Source organism: Ranitomeya variabilis, chromosome 4 (genome assembly GCF_051348905.1).
Source record: "Ranitomeya variabilis isolate aRanVar5 chromosome 4, aRanVar5.hap1, whole genome shotgun sequence".
NCBI lineage: Eukaryota > Metazoa > Chordata > Amphibia > Anura > Dendrobatidae > Ranitomeya > Ranitomeya variabilis.
This window is the reverse complement of record NC_135235.1, coordinates 274,652,864-274,672,879: the sequence shown is the minus strand read 5'-3', so window position 1 is coordinate 274,672,879 and position 20,016 is coordinate 274,652,864. Positions and strand designations below refer to the sequence as shown.

At 42.9% G+C, this 20,016-nt stretch overlaps 1 protein-coding gene across 2 annotated transcripts in view; it reads left to right on the top strand.

The window, feature by feature from the left end:
• The window catches only part of ANKK1 (ankyrin repeat and kinase domain containing 1), an 82,213-nt gene that overhangs the window by 22,602 nt on the left and 39,595 nt on the right, over positions 1 to 20,016 (top strand). The window contains exon 1 of one of the 2 annotated variants that reach the window (XM_077249978.1): positions 8,563 to 8,641. The exons of the other annotated variant lie outside the window; for it this stretch is intronic. The gene's annotated coding sequence lies outside the window, so the exon portion shown is untranslated. Of the gene's footprint in view, positions 1 to 8,562; positions 8,642 to 20,016 lie in introns of those variants that run through there. 2 annotated transcript variants of the gene reach the window in all.

Here is a 20,016-nt window from a genome sequence, read left to right as displayed (position 1 = left end):
CATCTGGGTGATATGTGATCGTTTCTCCAAGATGGTCCATTTGGTTCCTTTACCTAAGCTGCCCTCCTCTTCTGATCTGGTTCCTGTGTTCTTCCAGAACGTGGTTCGTTTGCACGGCATTCCTGAGAATATTGTGTCGGACAGAGGATCCCAGTTTGTTTCCAGGTTCTGGCGATCCTTTTGTGGTAGGATGGGCATTGATTTGTCGTTTTCGTCCGCTTTTCATCCCCAGACTAACGGACAAACGGAGCGAACTAATCAGACTCTGGAGGCTTATTTGAGGTGTTTTGTCTCTTCTGATCAGGATGATTGGGTGACCTTCTTGCCGTTGGCTGAATTTGCCCTTAATAATCAGGCTAGTTCCGCCACCTTGGTTTCGCCATTTTTCTGCAACTCTGGTTTCCATCCTCGTTTTTCCTCGGGACATGTGGAGCCTTCTGACTGTCCTGGGGTGGATTCTGTGGTGGATAGGTTGCAGCGGATCTGGAGTCATGTGGTGGACAACTTGAAGTTGTCACAGGAGAAGGCTCAGCGTTTTGCCAACCGCCGCCGCGGTGTGGGTCCCCGACTTCGCGTTGGGGATTTGGTATGGCTGTCTTCTCGATTTGTTCCTATGAAGGTCTCCTCTCCCAAATTTAAGCCTCGCTTCATTGGTCCTTACAAGATTTTGGAAATCCTTAATCCTGTATCCTTTCGCCTGGATCTTCCGGTGTCGTTTGCCATTCACAACGTATTTCATAGGTCCTTGTTGCGGCGGTACGTTGTGCCTGTGGTCCCTTCTGCGGAGCCTCCTGCTCCGGTGCTGGTTGAGGGCGAGTTGGAGTACGTGGTGGAGAAGATCTTAGATTCTCGTCTCTCCAGGCGGAGGCTTCAGTACCTGGTCAAGTGGAAGGGCTATGGTCAGGAGGATAATTCCTGGGTGGTCGCCTCTGATGTGCATGTGGCCGATTTGGTTCGTGCCTTTCACGCCGCTCATCCTGATCGCCCTGGTGGTCTTGGTGAGGGCTCTGTGACCCCTCACTAAGGGGGGGGGTACTGTTGTGAATTTGCTTTTTGGCTCCCTCTAGTGGTTACTAGTGTTTTGACTCTGGGTATGTCAGTCATCCCTTGTATGCTCACCTGGGCCGTTAGTTCAGGGGTGTTGCTATATAAGCTCCCTGGACCTTCAGTTCAATGCCTGGCAACGTTGTAATCAGAGCTAATCTGTTGTGCTCTTGTCTACTGATCCTTGTTCCTGCTAGATTAAGCTAAGTCTGCTTTCTTGCTTTTTGCTATTTGTTTTTGTTTGCATTTTTGTCCAGCTTGTACATAATCTGTATCCTAACCTTGCTGGAAGCTCTAGGGAGGCTGGAGTTCTCCCCCCGGGCCGTTAGACGGTTCGGGGGTTCTTGAATTTCCAGTGTGGAATTTTGATAGGGTTTTCGTTGACCATATAAGTTATCTTACTACATTCTGCTATTAGTAAGTGGGCCTCTCTTTGCTAAACCTAGTTCATCTCTGTGTTTGTCATTTCCTCTTACCTCACCGTTATTATTTGTGGGGGGCTTGTATCCAACTTTTGGGGTCTATTATCTGGAAGCAAGAGAGGTCTTTGTTTTCCTCTTCTAGGGGTAGTTAGTCCTCCGGCTGGCGCGAGACATCTAGCGACCAACGTAGGCATGTTCCCCGGCTACTTCTAGTGTTGGCGTTAGGAGTAGATATATGGTCAACCCAGTTACCACTGCCCTATGAGCTGGATTTTTGTACTTCGCAGACTTACTTGTTCCTCTGAGACCCTCGCCATTGGGGTCATAACAGTATCCTGTGTGATGTATACAGCAGAGTCTCAATGTATCCAATGGATTGAATACAACAGAGTCTCAGTGTATCCTATGTGATCTATACTGCAGAGCTTCAGTGTATCCTATGTGATGCATACACAGAGCCTCAGTTTATCGTATGTGATGAGAGAAAACATAGGTGGTATTCACCATAAGCTCCGATAAAAATTGCCCTTTATTCCAACAAACACATCAAAAAAGGCGGTAGGCAGAAGGTGGTCGGGAGTGTGGAAAACTGTACAAATCTCGCTTCTACAGGTCCACCTCAGGAGTTGGAATAAAGGACTATTTTTACTGGAGCTTATGTGATTTCTATTGTGAACAGGGCCGGCGTCAGCACCCGGCATACCCGGGCAAGTGCCGGGGCCCTGGCGAGATGGGGGGGCCCATTTATGGTGCGTAGCTGCAGCAGGAATACTCACCTCTAGGAGTCAGGACCGTCACCATGGAAACGCAGAGTGAGTCACTTCCAGGCCGGGCCTGGGTCTGAGTTTCACGCAGCTGCAATACTCACCAGTCACCGCCGGCGCCGCCATCACCATGGATACGAGTCACTTTCAGGCCGGAGGTCACTCTGTCCTGTCACTTCCGGTCGCGTGAGAGCTCGTCATCCTAAGAGCTCAGAGAAGAGGACCGGCTGCAGGCGCAGGCAGTGCCAAGCAGAAAGAGAGGCAGGAGCATCACCAGTCAGGTGCACAGATGATCCCAGGCTGTGTCCACAACGGAATGGAAGCAGCGGCAAAGTGAAGCAGTGAGTGAAGAGTGAGTCTTCCTCCAAGTTCCTGGTCCCAACACATTGCGGGGGCGGGTGGGGGTCGGATGCAGCCTGCTGTGAGCCTGGTTGTAGTCCTAGCCTAGACTGTCTGTAAATGGCTGGCTGAGTTACATACTACATACGTGGGCTGTGTTATATACTACGTCACGGCCCGGGCCTGTGCTATATACTACGTGGGTGGGTGGCTGTGTGTTATATACTATGTGGGCTGTCTGTGCTATATACTGCGTGGGCTGTGCTATATAGTGCATCTGCTTGGGCTGTGCTTTATACTGCGTGGGCTGTGTTTTATACTGCGTGGGCTGTGTTTTATACTGCGTGGGCTGTGTTTTATACTGCATGGGCTGTGTTATATAATGCGTGGCTGTGTTATGTACTATGTGGCTGTGCAATAAACTACGTGGCTGTGCAATATACTACGTGGCTGTGCTATATACTACATGGCTGTGTTATGTACTACGTGGCTGTGCTATATACTACGTGGCTGTGCAATATATTATGTGGCTGCATTATGCACTACGTGGGCAGTGTTATATACTACGTGGCTGTGCTATATACTACGTGGCTGTGTTATATACCAAGTGGCTGTGCAATATATTACGTGGCTGTGTTATATACTACGTGGGCAGTGTTATATACTACGTGGCTGTGTTATATACTACGTGGCTGTGTTATATACCAAGTGGCTGTGCAATATATTATGTGGCTGCATTATGCACTACGTGGGCAGTGTTATATACTACGTGGCTGTGCTATATACTACGTGGCTGTGTTATATACCAAGTGGCTGTGCAATATATTATGTGGCTGTGTTATATACTACGTGGGCAGTGTTATATACTACGTGGCTGTGCTATATACTACATGGCTGTGTTATGTACTATGAGGGCTGTGCTATATACTACATGGGCTTTCCTATATACTACGTGGGCTGTGCTATATACTACGTGGCTGTGTTATATACTGTGTGGGCTGTGCTTTATACTACATGGGCTGTGCTATATACTACATGGCTGTGTTATATACTACGTGGGCTGTTCTATATACTATGTGGCTGTGCAATATACGTGGCTGGGCAACATACTACGTGGCTGTGTTACATACTACATGGCCTGTGTTATATACTACGTGGCTGTGTTATATGCTATGTGGCTGTGCTATATGCTACGTGGGCTGTGCTATATACTGCGTGGGCTGTGCTATATACTTCGTGGCCTATGTTATATGCTACGTGGGCTGTGCAATATATTACGTGGCTGTGTTATATACTACGTGGATGTGCAGTATACTACTTGGCTGTGCTATATACTACATGGGCTGTGTTATATGCTACGTGGGCTGTTATATACTACGTGGCTGTGCTATATTTCTCTGCTGTATCTGTGCATCATGAATTGTGGTATGTGATAAAGAGGGAAGCCCACTGAGACTCTTTCGCCCGGAGCCCTCAAAAACCTGGAGCCGGCCCTGATTGTGAAGCACCACTAAATATAGCTGCAGGTAGTAATTGCATTGAAAAAAGGATTGCCAATAGCAATGTAATATAGAACTGTTGCCTACCAGCCTCACTTTCACAGTTATTTATCATACGTGATGTATACAGTAAAGTCTTAGTGTATCCTATGTGATCTCTACTGTAGATTCTCAATGTTTGCCATTTGATGTATACAGCTCAGGCATCTATGTGATCCAACTCCAGCCTATGTCCACTGACTCCTGCTGGTAAAAAGTTTCTTCCTGTCAACACGAAGCAATGTAAGGCTGTTGACATCTTATAGAAATGCATTGAAGATTAGGCACATAGCAAATATATAGAGATGAGCAAAACAATTTGTAGTGAATTAAATTTGAACCCTACAAATTCAAAAATATAATTTTACTGACTGCAAAAGATTTAATCAATTAAAAAAGAAGCATGTGATCTTGATCAAGGATGGACAGGTTTGCCCATAATGCCTCGCAGCTCACATCACATGGCACACATAACCAATCACGAAGGACTTTCATTGTCTGTATAAAAGCAGAAGCAGGAATTGCAGTGACCATATTGATGTGTATCTGGATGGTGAAAAGTAATCACAGCTCGTAGCTTAGCAATAGAGATAGTGAGGGAAAACCATAAAACACTAAATACACCGTACAGATAGTATGTGACAGCTCAGAACAGCCAATATCCACTTTCCCATCACCATATATGTTGAAGTTACTTTGATATTACTAAGGCTGGGTTTTCGTTATAGAGCTTGGACGGGATTGGGTGCAGTCCTACTGGACCTCAGAGTGTTGTACACATGTTTTCAGGGCAATTGTGCAGGCTTTAGCACCATTAAATACCATAACTATTTTGCGATATGTTTTCTTAGAGTTTTTTTGTTTATCATTTACCATAGAAATTGTTAGTTGTCAGTTTTGTGTATAGCATTGTAGATGCCCAGTAATTGGGCCACACTCAGTTTACAATGAACTTTGCAAAGTTGATTGATCTTTGCATATACTAGTTTCTGTGACTTGTAGTTTTGCTATAGAAAGGCCTGCAGGATTCCTTCCCTGTAAATAATGGCACGCATTTCCTTATACTCGAGTAGGCGAGATCTGCATTCAGATTCCCACAGTAGGCTCACTGCCAATTTTTTGTCTTTTGTCTTTCAACCTTTTTACATAACCATCTGAAAACCCTTGCATAAAAATGTAGCTTAAAGGGGTTGCTCACCTTTGGGGAACTATTGTCTTTGTGGAATCGGTTGGTGAATAAAGTTGCAGAATACAGTACTTCGAAAAAGTATTCATACCTCATGAACTTTTCCTAATTTTTTCACATTACAAACAAACTTAAATGTATTTTTAGGGACTCTATGTGATAAACCAACACAAAGTGACACATATTTGTGAAGTGTAAAGGAAATTATACATGGTTTTCTAAATATTTAAAAAATCTGAAAATTGTGATGTGCATTTGTATTCAACCACCTGTAGTCTCATGCCCCTAAATAAAATAATGGGTGACAAAATGCCTCCAGAAGTCATATAATTAATAAACTGAGTCTACCTATGTGTAATTTAGTCTTATTATAACTACAGCTATTCTGTGAAGGCCTCAGATGTTTGTATCAGAACATTATGGATCAAATTCTTTCATGAAAACCAAGGAACACACAAGACAGGTCAGGGATAAAGTTGTGGTGAAGAGTAAAGTGGAGTAAGGTTATAAAAAAAAATAGCCTCAAGCTCTGATCATCTCATGGAGGACTGCTCAATCCATCATCCAAAAATGGAAGGAGTATGGCACAACAGCAGTATTGACTCGGGAGCCGGAAAACACATGCACATCACAATTTTCAGATTTTGTTCTTTAAAATATTTTAAAAGCATGTATCATTTTGTTACACACCTGTCCAGGATCCTGGCTTTGCTCCCTTTCCCCCCGGTCTGCTAAATGTTCTTATTTTCCAAGTCAGGCTTTGCAAGTAATCCAGTGTGCTCCCAAGTTATAATCTAGCTAGGTTTATATAAGGCCTACCAAAACACACACCTGTATCTTGGGATTAAGACTTTTAGTTTGTGCACAGCAACCTGTCTGCGGTCTCCAGGACATCTCTTGTCCATTTCTATCCCTCAGTTTCTATCCCTCAGTTACCTGTCTGCGGCTTTTAGTACCACTGCTAACTGTCTTCAGTCTCCAGGACATTTCCTGTTTGCCTGCGGCTTTCAGTTCCTCTGCTACCTGTCTGCATTGTCTCCGGTCTGCCTGCGGCTTCCAGTACCAACGCGACCTGTTCCCGGTCTTACGGGACCTCTGCTAAGGGTTCGTGGTTTGCTGGTGGGTTCCAGTGCCTCTGCTACTGGTTTGCAGTATCCAGTACCTCTACTGCCTGTCTGCAGTCTCCAGAACATCTTCTGTCTACATGCGGCTTCCAATAACTTTGCTACCTGTCACCTGCGTCCTTCACCTTGCCTGCTGCTCTTTTGGCCTGTATGCCCACCTGGATCTTGGGTTTCAAGTATCCATCTCACCTAATGAGCCTAAAATATATCCTTTACACTTCACAAATTCTTGCTACTTTGTGTTGGTATTCCACATAAAATCCCAATAAAATACATTTAATTTTGAGGAAAACAATGTGGAAAAGTTCACGAGTGTGAATTCTTTTTCAAGGTACTTAACATATTTTTTACAGTATACCATAATACAATAATTTTTTCATCTAAACTCAATGTTAGTTTATGGAACATAAAAAATTGCTTTTCTTATCAATTCAAAGAGACAAGAAAAAAGCCTTTACTTGTGTATTTCCAGGGAAAAAATGAGGTCACTGAGGTCTAAAGTGTCCAAATGATAAATCTCATATACATGCTGTAAGCAAATTTTTTTTTCTTAGAAAGCTGTATTGTTTCTTGTTTCTGTATTAAAAAATGCAGCAGAAAGGGGAAACAGGTGAAATCCGGCAGAAAACACAGATGTTATCAATAAGGAACCGTTTTTCCCTAAACATACCACATACCACTTTGTATAGATTTCTGTGTTTAGAAACCTCTCACATAATTATTGAATTTTCAGACACTTTCTGAAAAATTTCTGTTTTCATTATGTATATAAAGCAAATACCCCTTAAAACCTTTGTTGTATTTTGACTATCTTCACATTATCATCTCGACTCTTCAGGAGTGTGAGAGTTTCTCCAGCTTACTCTTTATGGGAGCATTTTTCTTTATGAGCACACTCGTGATATGTTTATGGGTCACTGACATTGCTATAATGAGTAGAGGGGGTTCCTAAGAAGCAGTAAAAAATGAAAAATGCTACAGTGTATCAGGAGATGGCTGTGACCTCTGTGTTTTAGTATGTTTGTTTTTATAGAAGGTCAATAAAGAAAATAAAAATACCAGAAAATGTCAGGAATGTATCACTTAAACATAAGATTGTGCACTCATTAACGAAGTTTGCTAAGTTGGGACTAAACTTTTAAGTCTCAAAAAAAAAAGATAAATCAGTCATAAGTCAGGGATCACTTTTAGGGTATTGTCTCTTTCTTCTGGCTTCTGTAAATTAATATTTGCTCTCTGTCATCTGAGTGGGCTGTTTTTTTTTTCCTCTGGGATAGATAATTCCTCTTAGAATATATGCACATGATGCGTTTTGATGAATTTTTGGAGCTCAAAAAACACCTCAAACAATTTTAGGTTTTGAAAAACATCTGGAGAAAAAAAAAGAAAGAATACACATAATTTCTTTGAATCTAATCCTGATGGAATCTATTCCTAACTAGGCATTGTCCAATTAAAAGGTTGCAAAAACCTGTTCAAGAAAAAAAAGCTCTTCTAAAAAGCTCGTAAACCGCTTCTACAAGGAAATGCTTCAGGAAACAAAAGGCTAAGTTCAAAACTCAACAGGTATGCTGGCCTCGAAAAGAAGTTGTATCCACATACTCCAAAGGATTTGTTGGATACAGAAGTTTTTTCTAGGAGCTTTTGGAACAGAAACTCTCCAAATCTCAAAAAGTCCTTAAAAACTGCTCTAAAAACTCTACAAAAACACCTTGTTTCCACATTGCCTTTCAGACACAAAAAGGGAAAGCCTGCAGCTGCATCCCCCTCTGTTTTTTACTTTTTTTCTTATACTTGATTGATTTTTGGAAGAGCGTGGAGATTTCTAAATTCTTATAGAAAGCCAAAATCAAGGCTATATTAGAAATTAATTAAATATAGTACTAATTTAAAGAAACATAGATACATAGATTGATAGATTGTTAGTTAAGTAAATTAAATGTATACTATTTAGGGCTCATTCAGACGTCTGTGTATGAGAAAATCAAAATGATTATGGTGATGAGACTTTTGTCAGAGTGTGGTCCAAGTTTTTCTCATACATGGAGAAGAAAAAGTGAAAAAGTTTCACCACTTTTTCCTGTGTGACAATCTTTTTTCACAGATAATAAACTATTTTGATTGGACCCTTGGCTCAAAATCGGACCCGTCTCCCCAATTTTCAATGGACAGCTTTGTCAGCGGAAATTCAGGGACATGTGAATGGCCCCGTAGACTATCACAGGTATGACACCTCTGTGTGAAAACCACAGATAGCACTCAAATGCCAAAAACGGACTTCTGAATGAGGCCGCAAGAACATTTTTACTTAAAGACTTCTCCAAACCTGCTGATGTTTTAACTGTGCATGTATAATTTATCACTTTCTCTTTTTTTTTAATCTCCGCTTATAATTTTTGCCACACTTTATTCTTCAAGTAGTTTGCCATTAGCAGATTCCAAATATGATCTGAACCTGACAGAGGGCACAGAGGCTAATGGCTGCGAATATACAGCAACTAGTTAATTTTCCGGACATGTTATTCCTCACATCAACTGTATGTCTTCCCTTTGAGAAAATTACTTTTTTTTTGCCGTTGTCTTATTAGGACTTTATTAGGAATATAATCTGTATGCAAAATCCAGTCACGGTGTTCTGCTTGTCACCATTAGACTTATGTGTCATTAGATTTTATTATTAAGTCTTCGGTAATGGGCAAATTTTTTGTATTTTCAGACGTCTGTTACATAACGACTCATTTTAGGTCCGGAAGATAAATCATCAGAGCTGAGGCACTGTTGGAAATCGAGCTGAAACATAGCAATTATGTTAAATTTCAAAAGACTGGTTTAAGTTTCATTTGTTCTCTCTTCAATAGTCGGCGGTGATCCATGAAGAAGAATTCTGCAGTGTCTTATAGATTGATGTGGCCAAGTGCGGGAGGAAATACCGTAGCTCGTAAGAGTAGCCATTCTTCTTAAAAGGAGCGATTCATGCTGCCCAAACATGGACAGTATGAATAAGAGCCGGGCTGCAAGATTGGAGTTGGAGTCAGATATATTTTTTCTCTGAAATGCTCCAATATTTCAGAGAAAATATAGTTAGCAGTTTTGGACAATGACCATAGGTGGAGACCAGACTAATCCGTCCCCCGCAGAGCTTTGCATTAGACAATGTACCAGTGACTTTCTCAGTGCTGAAACACATAGCCATGTTTTCTCTCCATGTACCAATAAATGTTTTGAAAGGATACCACCTAGTTCTTCATATTCTTCAACAGAACTGCTGTTCTTCCTTTCTTATTCACTTTTAATAATTAATGGCAGCTGGAAAATGCTGATATCATCTTCCAGCTGATACCTCCATATCCCAAGACATTAAAACAGAGTTGTGCCTAATCGAAACACATCTTATATTTGATCATACTACCTTTAGGGCACGGTTTGTGCTTCTATGTATCATACACGTTTCAATTTACAGTGCAGCACTATGTAGTGTGTTTAGTTTTCCTTAATAGATAGAGAAGTGTAATCCATCACTGCACAGAACATATCTCCTCCAGAGTCCAGTGGTGGTGACTTTACACCACTACATCTGATGATTGGCATTGTGCTTAGTGATGTATGACTGCATGCAGGTGCTCGGCCATGAAGCTCCCGGAGGAGGCACAGTGTTTGTGTTGATGTTAATATCAGATGAGGTCTTGACTCTGCAGTTATGGGGTCAGCAGAGCAGTAGTGAATTTTCTGCCCTCTGCTCCTCAGCACATGGTGATCCCACTCTGTAACATTATGGGGTCTCCACTTTGTGACTGAGTTGCTGCAGTTTGTTTCTCAACAATATCACTCACAGGTGATGGAGGAATATTTAGGAGGAAGAAATGTCATGAATGGACTTGTTACGCTGGTGGCATTTACTTCAGGACCGTCCTGGTATCAGTGAGCTCTCCATTACCGGCCAGTCTGTCACATGGTAGTAAAGGCATATGGCATGTGGGGGCCATAGGTTATACACTCGGGGATTGAGGGACCAGATGTTATACACTTGGGGAGAGGGGATGGATATTATGCACCAGGGTGTGAGGGGTCCGATATTATGCACCAGGGGGCGAGGGACCGGAAGTTATGCACTGGGGGTGAGGGGCCGGATATTATACACTGAGGGCGAGGGGCCGGATGTTATGCACTGGATGGGTGAGGAACTAGATGCTATACATGGGGTAGCGAGAGACCAGTTGTTATACACTTGGGGGCAAGGGGCCGGATGTTATACACCTGAGACAAGGGGCAAGATGTTATATGCTGGGGTGCAAGGGTCAGGATGATATACGCTAGTGGGGCGAGGGGCTGCATGTTATACACTGGGCACAATGGGACCAGATGTTCTAATCTGGTGGCAATAGAGCTGGATGTTATAACCTGAGAGCAATTGTGGCACCCCAGGAGTCCGGATGCCACAATGGCATTGCCTTCCTCACGGGGAGGGTGATGCTATGCCTGGAAGCGAAAAGGATCCCCTTAACAGGTAGCACTAACATACAACACTTTTCTGACTCCAGGCCAGAAGGGGGAGCTCTAGACCACGTTTCAGGGTACCTATAAGTTCTGGTCTGGAGGAGGAGTTGGTTGTCAGTCTGTGTGAGACAGTGAAGGGAGAGAAAGCACAGGAGGAGAGAGAAACTGGAGTGGAGCTGCAATTGGGCTCACTCCAGGTTTGAGAGCAGAAAGCGGACACTGGAGTCCAAGGTTGTGTGGGAACTGTATGCCCCACAGCAGAAACCAGAGGGCAGGAGATTGCAGGTCTCCTGGCCACAATTGACACCCGAATGCACAGCAGCAGATTAGAGCCCGGAGTCACCATGAGAGAAGGGACTCCTGTTAAAAGAGAATTACTACAAGTTAACAGTTTGTTACCTGGTTAAGAATATATTTGCACTTTTGTTATTTGTAACATTAAAGCAAAGTAACCTCCCATAAAGGGAAGAAAAGTTCATATTACCTCTTTACCTGTTACAATTAGACTATGTTTCAAAAATTTTGTATGACCTGTTTATTGTTTGTGTTTTCCCTGTCCGGGAGTACTGGATTTAATGGGGGGGGGGAAAGGGGCACCCCAGGAGTCTGAATGCCACAATGGCGTTGCCTTCCTCATGGGGAGGGGGATGCTATGCCTGGAAGAGAGAAGGATCCCCTTAACAGGTAGCACTAACATACAACAATTTTCTGACTCCAGGCCAGAAGGGGGTGCCTTGTGATTTTTGCCCTTTCACTGTTTTTCCCTGCATAGTGCCATGGCATTTGGCCGGGCTTTGCTGCGAAAGAAGTGTGAAGGGTACTCAGAACTACTCAGATGTGGTCCCTTCTTTTTCTGAGCTGATGACTGTTTTATCTGCTAGACCCCACGCAATCATAAACCGATGGCATATCCACATGATTTTATGAAATAAGAAAATCTCTGAGCTGAACAATTATTTTGCAGATATTGTTATTCTCAGCAGATTCTGAACCATCAATATGCAATTAAGTTCTGAAATCGGCACAATTGTGAATGCAGCTCTGGAGAATAATACTGACTATACAACAGTTTTGGTACAAGATATGTAATGAGAAGTATTAGCAAAGCTACCCATCATTTACAGTAAATTAATATTTTACATAAACTGTGAAATGATGCAGACTAAAAGCAAGATCTAGATTTCCTTGGCAGAAGTTCTTGGTAATGAGAGGATAGCGCTCAGTCACGCTGATGTATTTATATGAGACACTCATGACTCCTCTCTATCCTTCACTACTTTGTTTTTGTTCTTCCCTCATACCTGAAATACTTCTTAAAATGGAATTAAGAAGATGACACTTGCCTAAGAAAGCTGGCTCGGCAGCTGGATAAACCGGTTAGGTGACATTGGTGAATAGTCACTTTAACGCTGCTGTTTTGTAAAATAGCTAATCTTCAGCATGACAAAGGGAAAGTCTAAACAGCTTACATTTCTGATTCAAGCCTGATGAGAGGAATTTACAGAGGAGCAGAGCACTTGACAACCCGTACCTCACTGTACTTACATTCCTTTCTTACATGTACTGAAAACACAACAAATGTAATCCCCGACCTCATTGTTTGTAAACAGTCGGTAACGTAAAACTGAACTCTTGAGAAATTTTTCAACAGTGTTTTAGTGCGAAAAGTCTACAGCATTTTACAGTCATGTATGAGAAATTGGAAATCTCACCTCCATGTTGAAGATATGTCTCATGCCAAAGCTTTTTTTATTCTAGAAAAATAAATTTTCTGCTGCATCTATTGCAAGTTTGTTGCCGAAATTTGTTGGGTCTGCGAAAAAACTCCGTAGAGTAAATATTTAAATAAAACTCTTAATGCTCATCGCTTCTGCATCTTTCGTCTTTTCTACATCTCTTCCCATGTTGGTAGCGGTGTTCCCAGCCAATCAGAGGCTGCAGAGGTCGTGTGTCACCAGAATGGCATGGAAAGGTTCGAAAGGGTGCATAATGTATTTTTTTTACTCTTCTTCACGTACCGTCAGAAGGGTTAAAGCAATATAATCTACTTTCATTTGCTAAACAGCTATAAAGTTTCAACATAGATTCTTTTTATGGGTGTTGACAAAATAAAGTAAGATTTTATAGCTTTATTCCTTTTGGCTCTGACTTGCTTATGATGATCCTTCTGAAAATCTACACGGGAGCGTAGTCCATTACCGGCATATCAGGCAAAGCTCAAATTTGCCTGTTAGTGTGGATTTTCCCAGGGAAATAAATTCTTGTCTGCCAATTGAATGTATGTTATTACACTCTGGGGTCTCTACAGACCCTAGAGCATAATAACTGTAAGATGTAAAACATGAATAGATCCTTTATCTCCCCTCAATGCTCATCTCTCAGACCCCCTTGCTACTCCCGTCACTTGTCCGGTCTTCTTATCGCTACCGCTCTAACTGAATCCCCAGCCCTTTATGAGACAGGCCTTCTGGCCATAAAGTGGTTTTGGACAGTTCTGCCCATGCATGCTCGAGGTCACTATGCACATCATGACAACATGAACTTGTACATGCCTACGCCTAACTGTCCAAGTCTCAATAGTGCTGATGCTAAATAATGGCTCTGTAAGTCTATGGCTTCTTGACGTTCTGTGCACTGTGACCTCATGCGCATGTGTAGAACCATCCTGGGCCTCTTCAGAGCCAGAAGTCCCTGTTTACCATGAAGAGGCCCAGGGATTCAGAGCGATAAAAATATACAAAAGGTGATGGTGAGGAGTGGAGGGGTGAGCAGCGAGAGGAGTATAAGAATTTGTGTTTATATATATACAGTATTTATATATATATATATATATATATATATATATATATATATATACACACAGATAGATAGATAGATAGACAGATACATAGATACATAGATAGATACTGTATATATATATTTACATTTTGATGGTCCTTTAGGCCTACATTTTGCTAAATCCTTGCAGAGGCGAATTGCATAAAAATCCATATTTTGGCCAATCCAGATTTTTGTAATACTGGGTTTAATTCAATTCCAGTTTAATATACTATATTTGATTCTCTCTAATATCTACTCATGGCAAGCTAGTTTCCCTATCTTATGGATTTTGTGTATAGATACTTTTATTGAATTAGGATATTTTAGCATTCCCCCTATAGACAGCTTTTTAGTGCTAGTTCGCTACATATTGGGACACAGAAATCATGTAGCCCCATAGTTTAACTCAGTTGTTTAAAAAGAGACTTTGATACATAAAATTGGATTTCTTTTCTAAAGTAAACTTCTAACTTGGAATAACGTTACATTTCTAGTCCACGTATGTAAAATACATAACTTTGCATTATCTGTTCATGGCCTTTTTGTCTTTTAGCTTAGTCTCTAGTCACATGTCCATTTGCCTGTTTTGTTTTAGGAGTAAATAGGCTCTGATTCATCAGTTTTTGCCAGAATTCTAGAGTAAAACAGTTTGAAAAAATAGCTAAATTTGTGCACAACTCGTGGTTGTCTAAAAATGCTAAAAAATGTGGACATCTTTACTCCAGTCTTGGCCAGCTCTGCCAAGTTTCTCAAAAACAAGTGGAATTTAGTTGCAGTTAGTCCTGAATGTTTATTTGCGATCAGGGCATCCATGGTTTATCTGTACTTTACTCATTTTAGCAAAAGTTATTCCCTACATTAAAGGGGTTACCCAGGCTTAAGAACTGCCGATTGTGCCTGGTGCAGACTTCTGACGAAACAGTGGTTACAGAGGCTTCCACCGACGTCATGCACACAGAGCGGCGGCTTTTCATCCGCTCTGCGTTATTGATGAGGAGTGACTGTTGACATCATTCTGATTGACACCTGTCTCCCTGCTGCCTAACTGCAGGATATCGGCTGACAATCAGTATGACATCAGCAGTCACACCCCATCAACAGAGCAGCCCAAAAGAGGAAGAAGAAGAGCTGCTCCGCTGACATAGCGCAGCTGAATCACACCCACAGCACTGATTGGACATTTTCAGATTTTGTAGTGACACCCCCTCCAACTATTTAATAACCATCTGTCAATTTATTCAGGAGGAATAAGAGAGGAACAACACAATTTAGAGATTTAAGAAAACTTTCTCAAAAATCAATCTTTTCTGCGGAATGCAAATATTTCTTAATAAAGACATGTAAGGCGTGAGATCACGTCCTCTCATCTAGAAAGTTTTCAAACATACAAGATATTTTCATGATAGCACAAAGATGCTTTTCTACAAAAGGAACAACTTATATTAAAGTCCCTATGGACGGATTAAGTTGTTATTGTGTTAGAAAAATCTAATTTGCATAAAAATCTCTTGATCACGTTGAGAATAGATTATGTTGATGAGTGGGAGATTAAATCTTCTGATTAGTTTAAAACGTTCATGTTTTTAATTATGTCTCAACTTCCATGGAGACTCGGGGGGCTTAAACCATACGAAATGAACATCATAAGAGTCATCTTGTCACCGGCGGGGATCAAGCACTAATATTCGAGAGTCATTTTATGTATTCATACTAAGATCGTCTTGAGGAGTGAAGTCAAAGTAATGTAACTTACCTTCCTCATAATAATGCGGCTGTCACCCCCTCTATTATATCACTGGCTAGTAAAGTCGATCAAAAAAAATGTCAAAAGACTTTGGTCTAGTGACCACGTTGATCTGGATTGGGCCAGAAGAAGTGCAGACTATAGTGAAACGGCTTTAGTCTTTGTGCTTCCTGCACTTCCTCGTCTGTTAGTGCACTATTGTTTTTGTTTTACCGGTGAGTACTATCCCTCCCATTCTCCCTGCATTGGACCATTTCTACTCCAGGGATTTGAGCACTTCCAATTTGAAACAATTTGACTTGGATTCCAGCAGCAATTTTTCAGCCTAATCTCCAAGTTTCAACGACAAGGTTTCTATGTTATGTTCCATTCTAAAATTAAGGCCGTCTCTGGCCAGTTATTTTCTGCCTGAGCCAGAAAAGTTGTGCACTTTGTGCTCTAGTTTGCAGCCTGCAACAGTGTTTGATCCGGATCTAGGACCATCCCCACCCCACAAACTTTCACACCCTCGCAGAAATCTTAAACATCTTGACCTACCGTATATACTCGAGTATAAGCCGACCCGAGTATAAGCCAACCCCCCTAATTTTGCCACAAAAAACTGGGAAAACTTATTGACTCGAGTATAAGCCTAGGGTAGGAAATGCAGCAACTACCGGTGCATTTCAAAAGTAAAAATAGATGCTCCATACCGTTCATTATTGCCCCATAAGATGCTCCATATAAAGCTGTGCCACATATAATGCTCCATACATTTCATTATGGCCCCATAGATGCTCCATATAAAACTGTGCCATATAGAATGCTCCATACATTTCATTATAGCCCCATAAGATGCTCCATATAAAACTGTGCCACATATAATGCTCCATACATTTCATTATTGCCCCATAAGATGCTCCATATAAAGCTGTGCCATATATAATGCTCCATACCGTTGATTATTGCCCCATAGATGATCCATACAAAACTGTGCCATATAGAATGCTCTGCACCGTTCATTATGGCCCCATAGATGCTCCATACAAAACTGTGCCATATAGAATGCTCTGCACCGTTCATTATGGCCCCATAGATGCTCCATATAAAGCTGTGCCATATAGAATGCTCTGCACCGTTCATTATGGCCCCATAGATGCTCCATATAAAGCAGTGCCATATAGAATGCTCTGCTCCATTCATTATTGCCCCATAGATGCTCCATATAAAGCTGTGCAATATATAATGCTGCTGCTGCAATAAAAAAAAAAATGACATACTCCCCTCTCTTGCTGCCCGCAGCTCCTCAGCGTCCCGTCTCGGCGTCGCTCCGCACTGACTGTTCAGGCAGAGGGTGGCATGCACACTAGTACGTCATCGCGCCCTCTGACCTGAACAGTCAGAGCAAGAGGACGGGAAGATGGAGCGGCGCCCGGCGTGTGGAACGTGGACAGGTAAATATGTAATACTCACCTGCTCCCGGCGTCCTTGGCTCCTTATCCCGGTCAGATGGTCTCCGGGTGCCGCAGCCTCTTCCTCTGTTAGCGGTCACCGTTACCACTCATTAGAGAAATGAATATGCGGCTCCACCCCTATGGGAGTGGAGTCCATATTCATAACTTTAATGAGCGGTCCCACGTGACCGCTGAACAGGGGAAGAGCTGCGGCACCCGAAGACCATGGGACAGGGAGGTGAGTATATGACAGACCTCTCTCCCCCTCACCCGCTGACCGTGACTCGAGTATAAGCCGAGAGGGGCACTTTCAGCCCAAAAATTTGTGCTGAAAATCTCGGCTTATACTCGAGTATATACGGTACATTCATTCTCTGAATCCCTCCTCCCTCTCACAGATATATAAGTTCCTTACACAATGCTGATGACGCTGCCGCTCTATATAACACCACAATAGCTGTAGCTTTGGAATCTACTGCCCCACTTACACAAACCAAAGCTCACAAAATCAACAGACAGCCCTGGCACACCAGCCTGACCAAAGAACTGAGGCGAGCTTCCAGAGCTGCTGAGCGCAGATGGAAAAGATCCCACTCCAACGAGCACTTCATCGCATTCAAACAGTCCCTCACTACTTTCAAGACCACACTCGCCACAGCTAAACAAACCTACTTCTCATCTATCATATCCTCCCTGTCTCACAATCCTAAACAGTTATTCAACACCTTCAATTCTCTCCTCCGTCCCCCAGCAACTCCTCCCTCCCCACTTATCTCAGCTGAAGACTTTGTCTCATTTTTCAAGCAGAAGATTGATAGCATCAGGGGCAGTTTTGGTCAACAACCCCCAAAGCCCTTCCTCCCTACTTCCCAGCCCTCCACCTCCAAAACCAACTAATCCACCATTACAGAAGATCAACTCTCCACTCTACTCTCAAGATCGCATCTCACCACCTGTGCACTTGACCCGCTCCCATCGCTTCATCCCAAACCTCACCACAGTCTTCATCCCAACCCTAACCCATCTCTTCAATCTATCACTAACAACTGGTGTTTTCCCCTCAAGCTTTAAACATGCCTCCATCACACCTATCCTCAAAAAGCCCTCTCTTGACCAATCCTCTGTATCTAGCTATTGCCCTATATCACTTCTCCCCTATGCCTCCAAACTACTGGAACAACACGTCTACCTTGAACTGTCCTCCCATCTCTCTTCTTGCTCCCTCTTTGACCGCTTACAATCTGGCTTCCGGTCACACCACTCCACTGAAACTGCCCTAACTAAGGTCACCAATGACCTCTTAACCGCCAAGAGCAAGCAACACTACTCTGTCCTCCTCCTCCTCGACCTGTCGGCTGCCTTTGACACAGTGGACCATTCCTTATTATTACAGACCCTCTCATCCCTTGGCATCACAGACTTGGCCCTCTCCTGGATCTCATCATACCTAACAGACCGGACATTCAGCGTCTCCCACTCACACACCACCTCCTCACCTCGCCCCCTATCTGTCAGAGTCTGTTATGGACTGGTGATTTAGGAACGACATGCGACTAGCTCTGAGCAGGTGGCAACTATACAGACCGCAGTTCCTGATCTTAACACAACACTAGCAGTAGCCGTGGGATGTTCCTGTCACTTCCTGGACACCTCGTCACAGCCGGAGAACTAGCTACCCCTAAAGGTAGAAACAGGAAAGCTATCTTGCCTCAGAGAGAATCCCCAAAGGATAGACAGCCCCCCACAAATAATGACTGTGAGTGGAGAAGGAAATGACATACATAGAATGAAACAAGATTTAGCAAAAGAGGCCACTTCTAGCTAGATAGATAGTACAGGACAGAACGCTGTGCGGTCCGTAATAAAAACTAGAAAAAGTCCACCGCAGAAAAATGCAAAAATCTCCACACCTGACTTAAGGTGTGGAGGGCAAAATCTGCTGCCCAGAGCTTCCAGCTTAGCTGAATAGAACCATACTGATAAGCTGGACAAACGAGCAAAACATAGAATGTGCTGAATAATAAAGTCCACAACAAGAGGACTGCAAAAGGACAAGCAAGGACTTATCTTTGCTGAACAGGTCAGAGTGTCAGGGAAATCCAAAAGAGCCGTGACTCCAAGCAGGAACAATTAACAACTGGCATTGATTGAGGGATAAGGCCAGACTAAAATAGCCGAGCCAGAAAGACAATCAGTGGAAGCAGCTGCTGATGCTAAATCCAAGAAGCAGCCATACCACTCAAAACCACCGGAGGGAGCCCAAGAGCAGAACTCACAAAAGTGCTACTTACAACCACCGGAGGGAGCCCAAGAGCGGAATTCAAAACAGTACCCCCCCCTTGAGGAGGGGTCACCGAACCCTCACCAGAGCCCCCAGGCCAATCAGGATGAGCCAAGTGAAAAGCATGAACCAAATCGGCGGCATGAACATCGGAGGCAACCACCCAAGAATTATCCTCCTGGCCATAACCCTTCCACTTGACAAGATACTGAAGCCTCCGCCTCGAAAAACGAGAATCCAATATTTTCTCAACCACATATTCCGACTCCCCCTCAACCAACACCGGGGCAGGAGGATCAACAGAGGGAACAACGGGTACAACATATCTCCGCAACAAAGATCTATGGAAAACATTGTGGATGGCAAAAGAGGCTGGAAGGGCCAAACGAAAAGACACTGGATTGATAATCTCAGAAATCTTATAAGGACCAATAAACGGAGGCTTGAACTTAGGGGAAGAAACCTTCATAGGAACATGACGAGAAGATAACCAAACTAAATCCCCCACCCGAAGCCGAGGACCAACACACAGACAGCGGTTAGCAAAACGCTGAGCCTTTTCCTGAGACAACGTCAAATTGTCTACCACATGAGTCCAAATCTGCTGTAACCTGTCCATCACAGAATCTACACCAGGACAATCAGAAGGCTCAACCTGCCCTGAAGAAAAACAAGGATGGAAACCAAAATTACAAAAAAAAGGCGAAACCAAAGTAGCCGAACTGGCCCGATTATTAAGGGCAAACTCGGCCAACGGCAAGAAAGCCACCCAATCATCCTGATCAGCAGACACAAAGCATCTCAAATAGGTTTCCAAGGCTTGATTA